A 13,669-nucleotide genomic window follows, 5' to 3' on the forward strand; every position below is an offset into this window, starting at 1 on the left:
GTGATGGACACATTCCTTGGTTAATGTATTACACGTCTGGAAATAACCATAGAAATGAAATGAAATGGAGTTTAACGTCCTACTGTTCTGCTCCTAACCTGGGCTAATGAAGACGGGCATACGCCATACAGTGTGCTATGAGGGAAATTTTGCCCGGACAGTGGCACTACGGCCTACTCTTATATCGAATTCCAACTACCAAGGGATCTTTTACGTGCACGCCAATGTGTACACCTCGGTTTTTCGTCCCATCCGAACGACTAGACAGCTTTCCTTGTCAGGCCCTCCATCCTGCATCACTTGACAAGGGGAAACCACCCCGGAAAATCTGGATGAACTTTCTCGGCCAATGCAGGGATCGAACACCCGACCTCCAGGCTAGCGAGCCAGCGCCTTACCCACTTAGCCACGTGATCCCCTTCCTTGGTTAATGTATTACACGTCTGGGAATAACCATAGGATGATAATCCAGGAATAGACTTTTTAAATGAAGTAATAGATGTCTATCGGTTTTAACACTTTCGATGGCCTACACTACATGAAGATCTGACAAGTTGTACTGGTAGGTCGTGTCAGGGGTCATACGAGCGGCTTTTGACCCTATGACGTCAGTCATTGATTAATCAATCAGCGTTGACGTTTCTAGTGGTTTACGCACAGGTCCGTGCATGACACGCCAAGAGTTCGCCGTAACAGACCATTTCATTAGCTATCCCTCAAATCAGCCAAAACGCCGGTTATATAAAAAGTCTTCCAGATCCTGGTGTAGTAAAGACAAGTAAAACGAAATCTTCAACTATAAAAATCAAAACGAAATAGGATCTGTGTTTTAATCAGATTGTTCATATGTAAATTGGCTTTCAATCTTTGTAAATGTGTCCTCGCCCACTTCCCATCCGAGAACTCAAACACCTATAAACTATACTCAGCCAAAGTAAAAACTTGACACTCGGGATTTTTGGGACTAGATTTTTAATATTTGGTTTAAGGCAACTATTTTAGTGTTATGTTGTGCACAGACGACCTTGACATCAACAGAAAGCAAGAATACGTCTCACCGAAAGTCCTTGACATTGATAACGTTCGTGATGTCACAGTACCCCCCAAAATGAAACTCACAGACTTGGAGAACAATCGGAATAAAGTGTTTAGTAACGGTTGTGGCCTCCTCTAGCGTCTCGTACTGCCACACAACGCCCTCTCATGGATCTCAGAACATTAGTTAACACTATCCGAGGAAGACGTCGCAACTGCTCAGCAAGAGCATGTTGAAGGTCCTGCAACGTCAGTGGTGGATTCACTTACTGACGAACACGTCGACCCAGTTCGTCCCAGTTGTGTTCAATACGATTAAGGTCGGGGCTAAGCGACGGCCAATCCAGAACTTGGACACCGGCATTTCTTTAAAAATTCTGGGTAGCAATTGATGTATCGGGTCGAGCATTGTCTTGTTGAAACGTTAGTCCAGGCCCATGTCTCTGCATAAACGGAAGAAGAACAGGTTGCAAAATCTGATCCCTGTACTGGACAGCATTTAAGTTCCCTTGGGCAACAACAAGAGGAGAATGTCCATGTGCACAAACAGAACCCCAAACCATGACCCTGCCGCCACCAAATCGGTCAACTTCTCTGACGCATACTTGAGCGTAACGTTCACCTCGTCTGCGGTACACTCGGACCCTGCCATTGGCAAATCTCAAAGTGAATCGAGATGCGTCACTAAAGACAACCGAATTCCACTGTCTTTGAGTAAATCTTATGTGTCTTGTGGCCCACACAAGTCGGTTACGGCGATGAAGAGGTGTCAATATTGGTCCATTATAGGGCCTCCGAGCTCGAAGACCAGCAGCCTGCAAGCGATTTCGAACAGTTTGTGCAGTTACCCTTCCACCAAACATCTCTCTACTTGTGGAGGTTGCAGTGACAAATCTGTTTCTAAGATAACGTAATCGTATTGCTTGATCTTCCTGGAGTGACGTCACAGGTGGCGCTCCCGCCCTTGGGCGGTCGGCAATAGTTCCAGTTTGAAGCACTCTCATTCTAAGATTAATTATTGTCTGGTGTAAACAATTGCAACAGTGACCACAGACTGACCAGCGTAGAGCCTACCTATAACACGTAGACGTTCTACATTTGAAAGGCGCGGCATTTTCTAACAAAGATGAAAATAACAATTTTAATTTGTTTTTCCAGTTCAAGTTACGTGTGCGGGTTCAGTTTAAGCAAACTTGCATCGATTGACCTCACGAGTTTGTGTTTTCACGTGTTTTTCAGGTTTTTCATCTTTATATGCTCAAAAGTCACGTGATCCACGAGACTTTACAATTTTATGAAATTAAAGGCTTCTTACTACTTACTATCGTTAGAAACACTTTACAATTTATTTGACTTACCAGAAAAATAATTATGTTGAAATTCATCAGTGTCAAGTTTTTAATTTGGCTGAGTATATATAGACCTTGGAATGGAAACTGTACTTTTTAATAATTAAAGAGACTGCCCAAGTACAAACCAAATCTGGAAAATAGTTTTTTATCATCTAGAGGTCTGGTGTTATATCACCCGTTACACACTCCCATTGATAAACACAACAACCCAATAATCTAGAGGTCTGATGTTATATCACTCGTTACACAACCCCATTGATACACACAACAACACAATACAGGTATTCAACATTTATACGATAGTTATTTCCATTAACAGCATCGACAATTTCGTATAAATGGAAAGTAGACAAAATAAATCTTGCTACACAAATACTGGATTCCCCAAAAAACACCCACAGGGTGGTTCCTAGAGGATCAAACCGTAAGGGTATCATTTAATGGCAATCGTTAGTGTCTGCTCAAATGACATAGGGAGCGTTGTGTATGTGTTGGTGGGATGGCTAGCGGCTGTGGTACAAATACGCGTAGGACAAACTCAGCCAATAAGCATCGCAAAAACCACGCAGGCAGAGATAATAGAAGAATTTACTTATTTCACACTACATGTAGGGTTACGTAGTGACTATCTTTCGTCACGGCACCAAAAAAACATTGATGTGACACTACGGGGACAGATGTGACTATCTAATCAGAAACTCCCAGAAAACGGCCCGTGACCCTAGGTTAAAACTTATCTAGTTAGGACTTTCACGCTGTCTATAAAACTTCAATGAACAACTGACCCTGGAACACTGTGTTTTTATAACTATGTTTATATATGAAATACAGGAAACTTCAACAACTATGATATTATAACATCTACAGTCTGAGTTAAACAAGCCTAGAACTCAGACCTAACGGCTGAAACACTACATTGTCTCTATCCCGGCCTCGAACTAGAGGCTGAGAGTACGTCCTAAGAACCCTGCATGATGTTGGTATCCCGGCCTGTAGGCCGAGATGGCTAACGATATATCTCTCTAGGAACTCCAAATGATGTCTGAAGGGAAAATTAACCCTACTCTTTCTTATAGAAAGTATAGATTGTCAGCTATTAGCGTGGGACAAGTGTTTCGTATGGGCACCGTTTTACGTCAACATTATTCTCTTTAATTGGAGATGACTGGACGATAGTACCCTACTTTCAGCAATTGATGGTGACAGGAACTGTCTGTTAGTTAGTCTTAGAAAGTTGAATCTACTTAGCCCATTTCTCGTTGTCACCCATTTGTTAAAACACTTCAGTATATTAAACAGAGCACCTTTCATAGAACTTAAACAACCGCTATAATATCACACTTGGGCTTCGTTATCTATGGTAAATGGACAGCGAGTTACGACAAATAATAGTTACAAATACATTTCAATGGGAATAACATGACTGCTTGAAACAGATTTTTTTTGTGACTTGGGGTAGTTTATTGCGATTAATACTTTTTGCGAGAGATTTGAATCAAGTTTTTGATGGCCAAATTCACCCATAATTATCATCAATCGCACAGCTTGTACGTCGGAAATCCTCTTGAAACAAACCAACAGTGAGGCTGATGCCCCCCCCCCCCCCTGCCGAAATCCCAAAATAAATAGATGACATATATCGCACATTTATTTTTTTTCAAAAGTATCAAGCAATCAAACTGATTATCAACTATACATTAAGTTTCACCACACTCTATCAGATAGAATCAAAGTTATCTTGTCCCAAAGAATCGATCAATGAAATTGCTTAGCTCTGCTTAGCTTTAGCTAGAAATGTTAATCATTGAATCAGTCAAGACATTCACCTAATGAACGTCTACTTCAAGTTTAAAAATTTTAACAATTAAAAGCAGAGTTGTTATGTTCCAAAGACTTGACCAATCAAATTGTTTATCGCTCAGCTTACCATGAATAGAAAATTCTCGTTATTGAAGTAAGTAATGGTATTGATGTAATAAAACTATACACCAAATTTCATCACTCTCACTTAATTAGAACTAAAGTTATCTTGTCCCAAAGCATCAAACAATCAAATTGCTTATCTCTGTTTACCCTAAGCAGAAAATGATCATCTTCGACCTCCATCAAGGCATTGACCTAGTAAACACCTACACCAAGTTTAAACATTCTAGCTCAATTAGAAGGAGAGGGAGAGAGAGAGAAATGGGGTTTAACGTCCACTCGACACAAACTAGGTCATTTCGGGACTAACATATGGTTTAATTTTATTTACATAATTCGCTTGCGCGTAGGGGTCTTTAGCAGTGGGAGGAGACCGGAGGACCCGGAGAAAACCCACGAGGTTGAGGGCGAGCCTACTCCTTGCCACGTACAACCGGGGATTCGAAACCACGCCAGTCGACTCAATGACAGACTTTATGATACAGCGCGCACGCTAACCATGTTCCATAAAATGTGACGGACAGACGGGCCGGCGGACAGACAGACAGAGGGCGGGGGACAATTATAGCATAATGGAAGACCATATCAACAAAGAAATATTTACCTCTAATTTGTGATTCATACCATGTGGATTATTGAGTTTACAACTGTGTGATAAAGTCTATATACCATGGATTGAAAAACACACAATCAGTATTTATCTTATAACGATATTCAACATTGTCAGTTTAGTGTTTTAGTGGATTTTCAAATTCATTGGTTAATTCTAGTCTACCATAAGAGGCTAAAGTTCCACTTGACTGTATAGACCGCGATAACGAAGACGGGCGAAATCCATATAATGTCCCTTGACAGTGGAACAAGAGCCTACACTTATATCGAATTCGGGGGGGGGGGGGGGGGTACGTGTTAGCTCACCCTTTAATCAATTCAAATTACTAGACTATTATAAACTCTGTCAAATTACTAGACTATTATAAACTCTGTCAGATTACTAGACTATTATAAACCCTGTCAAATTACTAGAGTATTATAAACCCTGTCAAATTACTAGACTATTATATACCCTGTCAAATTACTAGACTATTATAAACCCTGTAAAAATTACTAGACTATTATAAACCCTGACAAATTACTAGAGTATTATAAATTTGCGGACCTTTCAGCCAAGCATGCAAAACCTCATTCGATAATGGAAAGAAATTAAATAAAATGGGGTTTAACGTCCTACTGTTCTGCTTCTTACAATAGAAACCGTGGGAGGCATGGCACAAACTAGGATATTTGGGGAGTAACATATGGTTCAATTTTATTTCAATAATTCGCTTGCGCGTTTGGGTCTTTTGCAGTGGGGAAAAACAGAGGACCCAGAGAAAACCCACGAGGTTGGACAGGCGACCCTACTCCTTGTCACGTACAACCCGGTTTGATGATAGATAGTGTCTGTAATTTCCAACTGTGTTGCAAAGTATAACGACATGAAATGAAATGGCGTTTAAAGTTACAATTTCAAATTTTCTAAAAAAGTCAAAACATAATTATTTCTATGTCTTTTGCTCATTTGCTCAATAGGTTGTCAACTCACTATTATACGATCATAGGTGTCATTCTCACACTTAAAACTCATTTACACCGGAAATAATAACACAATTACCTCCCTTGTTTTCTATTCTCCACCATGGAGTAGCTATCCTCAAACGTTTGAATTTGAAGAGAAAAATGATATGTATAGGATTAATAGGATTATTCTTTAACAAGGTAGGACTGTTTATAGATACCATCTATTTTAAGGCTTTAGTTTAATAAATTTAACATAAAAATATGAAATTGCAACTTTAACGTCCTATTGATCTGCACCGACTGGTCTAATGAGGAATGACATACAGTGTGATATGGGTGAAATTATACCTGAAAAATCTTATTGCCATCTACTTTTATATGCACACCAATGTGTACACAGTATCACGGTTTTTCGTTCCATAAAAATGACCGTATCTTGTCCTTTCCAGGCCCTCCGTCCTGTACCACTGACAAGGGGGTATCACGCTGGTAAATCCTGATGAAGTTTCGTAGTCAACACCGGGATAGACCACAAAACCACCAGGCTAGCGAGCTAATCATCTTGCTCACTGAGCCACCGTGGCTCATGCAGTGTATAATAAGCGTATCTCTATAGCCCCCACCTAATCTGAATTGTACGTTTGTTTGTGTTTTCTGCGTATTGTATCTTTTCTGTAAATTTGTTTTGTGTAATTGTGTGTGTGTAGTGCAGTCACCCTGCACTTAGTATTAGTGTAATAATTATTACAAATTGTAATAATGGTTGCACTGTGGATTGCAAATAAGTACATAGGCGGGGGGGGGGGGTAACGTTTTACACCCAACAAATTGCAAAAGAAACCAATGCAGTTTCCCATTTAAACTTATAAATCGTATATTATTTTACAGCTACAAACGAAAATGTTTCTGTTTTGTCCAATAAACATGTATTGTTAGTTCGCGTAGAAAGATATGGTATATTATTTTACAGCTACAAACGAAATTGTTTCCGTTATATCCAATAAACAGTTTATTGTTCGATCATGTAGAATGATAAGGTGTTGAAACGTATTGCAAATTTCCGTATTACATGGTAGACCTAAAATTATCATATAAATTAGCAATTTATTGGTATATTGGTTGAGTATTGTACAGCTAAAAGAAAGTTTCCATGTAATCGAAAATTCCAATAAACAATTTATTTTTAGTTCGAGGGGATGTTGCGACAGGTGTTAGACAATATTGAAATATTGCTTAAATGTGCATTTTCCTAAACTTTTTATGCAGAGCCCTGTTTCACAAAAACTTAAATCTCCTTAAAATCTGTATATCCCGTCTTAAACTAAAATTTCATACTAACTTGAAATAGATGAGTTTCACTAAATAATTTTAAGCATTCTAGATACAGTTCACTAAAATAATATTTTAAGCTAAATTTTCATCTTAACTTAAAATAGTGGCGTTTCACAAAACTATTTTAGGGACAATTGTAACGAAAATAAATTTTAATTTAAGACAGCTGTCACCTTCTCCCAACTTAAAATCACGATACGACATTAACAAACCTTGTTAGATCTATTGCGTGGGAAATACAGCTACAGCCCCCCCCCCCCCGTTTATTTTTATTGTAAGGCAATTTAAGCAATAGATGAGAACCCTCAAGATAGAAATCACCCAAAACCCCAGTAAACAAAACCCTTTGTTACTGTTTTACATTACCATATGATCAAAGTATAAATTATACCATTTTCAAATAATTAACTTACATCAAAGAAAAACCCTAAAAGAAAATTTGAACTCACTTCATATGTCATGGAAAGAAGAGCAGTCTTATCTATAAAAAATATCTTCGTGTAGACCTACAATGGTTTAAAATGGCCAATTTCTTGGTATTAGAAGGCCTAAAGGCCAATAATACTAAACATGTCATATGCAAAGTATTTACTCATATGGTTTTGGGGGTTATGATGTTTTGTGAAAAGATAAATCAATAATCTCTAATGTGTTTATTGGAAAATGTTATAGGCCTATTTGAAATTAAATTTTAATATCATAAATTTATTGTTATTTCTTTATGAAGGCTTGCGTTAATAACACAACATAAATCAGAGCAGTTTTAAAAGCCAAAGGTATTTTAATTAAGTAATAGGCAATATCCAATAAGGAGTGTGGCACTTTGGCATTTTCAAAGTATCACTGAAAGGGTCTACGGCGATGACATTTCAAATCTATGCATCGGAACATTGGCTCCTTGGTGTATTAGTTTCAAAGTTGTTAAATACCGTTAAAATACGACAATAATTTACAGCCTAGATTAGTCGTTTGAGTTAAAATATCGCATGTTTGTGAGACTTCTCAATAGTTTCTGTTATCCAAAATACCTTAACACTACGAAATTCAACCGATTTAGTTTATCGATATACGAATTATTTCCATTAACGCCTGCGAGTAAATCAAAGACCAACGTCACGAAAGCAGCATATACAATTTCAAGGGCAAACCACCGATACATTTCGAAACGAATAATATGCAATAAACTCATTTAATCCATATCTCTACGACTGCCTGACCATGTGCAAACATTGTTACAACGTATGGAGGATCACGTGGCTAAGTGGGTAAGACGCTAGCTCGCTAGCCTGGAGGTCGGGTGTTCGATCCCTGCATTGGCCGAGAAAGTTCATCCAGATTTTCCGGCGTGGTTCTCCCTTGTCAGTGATGCAGGACGGAGGGGCTGACAAGGAAAGCTGTCTAGTCGTTCGGATGGGACGAAAAACCGAGGTCCCGTGTACACATTGGCGTGCACGTAAAAGATCCCTTGGCAGTTGGAATTCGATATAAGAGTAGGCCGTAGTGCCGCTGTCCGGGCAAAATTTCCCTCATAGCACACTGTATGGCGTATGCCCGTCTTCATTAGCCCAGGTTAGGAGCAGAACAGTAGGACGTTAAACCCCATTTCATTTCATTTCATTTCGTTACAACGTATGAAACTCTCCCCATTGATATTGTTACCGTTAGTTCAACCAGTCAACAGTTTTCAGTTCCGAAGCGTATTTGCTTACACCCTAAGTGCCCGCATTTGAAATATGCACTACATTTTAAGTTACAATCGATTTTCGTGAAACGCACAAAATTTAAAATTTCATTTTGATTTTCGTTAAAATCTATTTTAGTGATTTTAACTTAAGATTCTGTTAAATAGACCCCAGATTATATGGAAGGTCCAGCTGGATATAAAATAAGATTTTGTGTGAAATAGATGGCCTAAATAGGTTCACTGTCATCAAATAGAGGGAGAAAGAGAAATGGTGTTTAACATCCACCCGACACAAACTAGGTCATTTCGGGACTAACATGTGGATCAATTTTATTTCAATAATTCGCTTGTGCGTAGGTGTCTTTATCAGTGGGAGGAAACCGGAGGACCCGGCGAAAACCCACGAGATTTAACAGCCAACCGTACTCCTTGTCACGTACACCCTGGGAATCGAAACCACGCCAGTTGACTCAATGATAGACCTTATGATACAACGCACACACGCTAACCATTCGGCCATCCAACCCCCAACCCCCATCTTAATATATGTTTCTACTAATACGGGCATCGGGTTATTTCTACCCACCTTTAGCAACTCCCTTCTCAGATAAATCCTGTGCGAAACAAAATTCGAATAACTACTATACTCAAGTTCAGTCCATTCATAGAATTGATACCACAGGGGCGATCGTATAACCAGTTCTGTACTAATATTAGGGCGCAAATTCTTAACAACTGGAAATATCGAAACCACCTTTATAACCACGAAGATGGTGCAAAGACATGCCAAATGATGACGATGTTTGAATTTCTGAAATTTATTTTTGAGGCCAAAATAGAATTCAGTAACGCTGAAAACCTTATTAGATATATTCAAAAAGCAATGGCCACATGTGAAGAATCCCCATTCTGGATTCGATTTAAACGTCCATTTTTCATGTGTTGTTGGTCACACTGGTGTCTTGTAGGTCCCTTTTCATAGACTGTTAAAGTCAAAATTGTGGAATTAGTTCCTGACGCGAATGGCATTTTGTACACATTTACTGGTGGGCGTTCATCCAGCAATTTGACCTACACGTTCACCCAAATCATCACATATTGAGATTTTAGTGACTATTATTATAACTGTGGTCCGCTACATATGACATGTCTTGAGTGTGGAAAGAAGCCGCACAATACGAGAGAACCCACAAGGTTAAGCAGGTGACCGACACGCTTGGCCTCGCACAATCCAACGATCGAAACCACAACACGTGTCTAAATGACAAGTTGGCCACTCCGCAATTCAACCCACCAGGCTTGAACGCTTTGAGGATGGCATTTTGACTTTATTTCAATTTGTAAGTTATTAACATTAAAGATGCACTAAGTAAGTTTGAGATCCTGAGCTGTCAGTTTTCGCTATAATAGTTACAAACTATATAATGAAAAGGCAGTATCAGTCTAATCACTTCATTCTGAGCGAGGTTAGTGCGGTTTTGAGAAAAGCGAAGTCTGGATTGTCATTGTTATTTTTGTTACGTGTAGGATGAAGCACGAGATTGAGGTTATGCTGGGGGGAAAGAAAGATTGAAGAAAAAAACGAGAAAATGAAAAACCGAGGCCGACAGTCTTTCTTCCCAAGCATAACCCAAGTCGACGATTTTATCTTACTTATAAACCGTCTATGTTTACATGTACGTAAAATGAGAATATCACAGAATTCTAGTAAGAAAAACCTTATATCATGTTTTCTTATGAAAAAAAAACCTACCCTGGAAGAATAACCCGTTACAGGTTTAATCAAAAACTTTCAGAAGAATAACCCCAAATATATTTAAAGCCGCCCTCGAGTTTCAGATCGCAAGTTATTCCGGGCATAAAATATACCCCAAAGATCAAAGAGATTTACCGTTATAGGTTTATAAGATAGTCTAATTAATAAATTCGTTCTAAGGCCTACAGAAAGACCTGCAATAGGCAAAATTAGCTCTTATGCATCTTTAAATCGATTGAACGTATTATACAACTCTCTATTGATTAGCATATTCATGACAGTAGAACTTAGTGGTGTCAGCTAATAAATGTAATGATGACACGTGTACAGCAGATGTTTATACAAACATATATAAATAGGGGAATATTTCCCAAACGTTGTATGATGAAAATTGTTAAATAAGATTGAAGATGAAGTGTGCTAGTATATTGCTTGTTATCTGGTGCACAGCGATGTTAGTTTATGAACTCGAGGCCGCATGTCAATATCTGGCTGCTTCAGGTAAAGTCTTTTATTTCAAGGGGTCGCGGATTTGAATACCATCGTATTCCAAGAAGTAACTTCGGCAATACTGCAGGAAATTGTGTCTCGCATTTCGGAATAAATGAAATGAAATGAAATGAAATGGGGTTTAACGTCCTACTGTTTTGCTCCGAACTGGGCTAATGAAGACGGGCATACGCCATACAGTGTGCTATGAGGGAAATTTTGCCCGGACAGCGGCACTACGGCCTACTCTTATATCGAATTCCAACTGTCAAGGGATCTTTTACGTGCACGCCAATGTGTACACGGGACCTCGGTTTTTCGTCTCATCCAAATGACTAGACAGCTGTCCTTGTCAAGCCCTCCGTCCTGCATCACTGACAAGGGGAAACCACGCCGGAAAATCTGGATGAACTTTCTCGGCCAATGCAGGGATCGAATTTCGGAATAAATAACTCAAGGTATTTGGTTGAAGTTCCATCCGATTAGATTTTATTACATACTTACCGTGCGGTAAGGACGGCCAGCCCTCGATAAACTACTAGTAGGTTTTATTACTCAACAAATACCTTCTCGAAGTATGTAATAAAATCTAATCGGGTGGAAGTTCGTACTGTAAGTAAAATGTCTTTTAGCAGGTTTAATTCGAAGACGGGTAGACTCGAAATAGACGCAACGAAATGCAATCTGCCAAATGTTAATCCACCTGTACAGGTATATGTTCTCTTCGATTTATGTCTATTATAGATAAAATTCTTCCTTCAGTTTATTTTTTATTTTTTATTACAGAGATATGTACAACACCCGTGGGTAAAATAACTTTTGGAGAGACTGCAATTGCCGGATGTAAAAAATACTATTGTGGGACCCTTTATGGTACCATCTGCACGTACGAATGATTTTTTTAAGATACAAACTTAGGATCGAATATATGTTGATGGTGTTACATAAAGAATCCATCTTAGTTCCGTATCGATCAACAGTTTCAGGCAATTTGTCACTGACAGAATGCTAAAGGTCTGTAGATCAAACTAATGCCGAGATAATGTCGATTCAACAGTCGGTAGCTTTGGCTGAAAACGAAACCTAGAATTCAGAATGAATACAGGGGCGTGTTCAGGTGGAGACAGCGTCAGGTTTTGTGTGATATCCCAGCTCTGTTCCATAAAGCGCATGCATACATTAGGATTAGAGTTAAGTGAGGCCAAAATGGCGGCTATGCTTCGCACGTTTATTTGTTCGACGTAATTTCAACGAATGTAAGAGACAACAAAATGTTATCTGCGAACAGCAGGTGTCCGGAGCCCCTCTTGATTCCTGTCTGCTATGCAGCCTTACGTCTTTTCCAAGCCCCATTTATGTTGCCGTTATTAATTGATGGGTGGGTCACTCACTAAATAATCTAGGCGTAAAATCTGCCGTTTTCTACGGAAAACAATTACTGTATTTTAATCGGGAGCTACCTTTCGACAAAAATAATTCTCTTGTCGGTTTCAAGCACCGAAAAAGCCATTACTGTTCGGTTTTGTTAAATAATTTAACCAATACCACTACCACCACCACACCACAATACGTTAAATGTTATGAAAATATGGTCTCTCGTTTCAGCTTGGACCGATGCAGAAATTAGAAATTGGGGAAATGTTGTGATCGGTTTGTAAAGAAGGACGACCCTTCCATCATCTGCCAAGAAAAGAAAAAAACGTGTCCTGGTGAAAACTAGTAACGTTGTCAATAAAATAATTATTTTGACTATCCGTCTTGTTTAATATTTGGAATGCACTGATTTGATTATGGCAGTGTCGTGACCTCTGTCCAAGCATGTCCCAGACATGCTCGATGGGGGAGAGGTCGGGACTCAGTGCTGGCCAAGGTAATGTGGTGATGTTCTGTTGTTGGAGGTAACCTGTAACGATCCTGGCCCTGTGACATCTTGCGTTGTCATCCTGGAAGATGAAACGGCGGCCATGACGTCGTGCGAACGGCACAACATGGACTGCCAAGATAACGTCGATCCTGAAAATTGAAAGAAAAGACAAAATCTTGCCTTTTTAGTCGTGCTGACCTGGAACTTTTTATAGTGTAGAATTTATTTTCCAATCTTGAGGATTTAGGCCTACATTGTGCTTGATACTTTTGAGAAAAATAAATGTGCGATTAATTAATATAATTATGTGTCATTTATTTTTGGATTTCGGCGGCATGTTTTGCTTTCTTTTTGCTGAATTTGTACTTAATCGAATATAGATAGATTTGGGCAACGTGTAGTCATCAGTTCCAGTTTGTATCTAACCGGGAAAAAGCCTCTAAATAGTATATGGTCTAGCTACCAAATATTAGGAAGTAATAGTTTATGGTTGTGTTGTCACCTACTTAACGCCCGCCCACATCAACAAGAATTTTAAGTTGTCGGAAATCCATATTAAAATTTAATTGAGTCAAGGGGGTTGGATGGCTGAATGGTTAGCTCAAGATGCTGTATCATAAGGTCTCAGTCAACTGGCGTGGTTTCGATTCACTGGTTGTACGTGACACGGGGTA

At 39.1% G+C, this 13,669-nt stretch overlaps 1 long non-coding RNA gene across 1 annotated transcript; it reads left to right on the forward strand.

Annotated features, from left to right (window-relative positions):
* The first annotated feature begins 12,364 nt into the window (after positions 1 to 12,364).
* On the forward strand, positions 12,365 to 12,881 carry LOC126831613 (uncharacterized). The gene is made up of 2 exons (XR_007684218.1): positions 12,365 to 12,509; positions 12,737 to 12,881. It is a non-coding gene; the product is annotated as an uncharacterized LOC126831613 (long non-coding RNA).
* The last annotated feature ends 788 nt before the right edge of the window (positions 12,882 to 13,669 follow it).

The sequence above is a fragment of the Patella vulgata genome, chromosome 9, assembly GCF_932274485.2.
Source record: "Patella vulgata chromosome 9, xgPatVulg1.2, whole genome shotgun sequence".
NCBI lineage: Eukaryota > Metazoa > Mollusca > Gastropoda > Patellidae > Patella > Patella vulgata.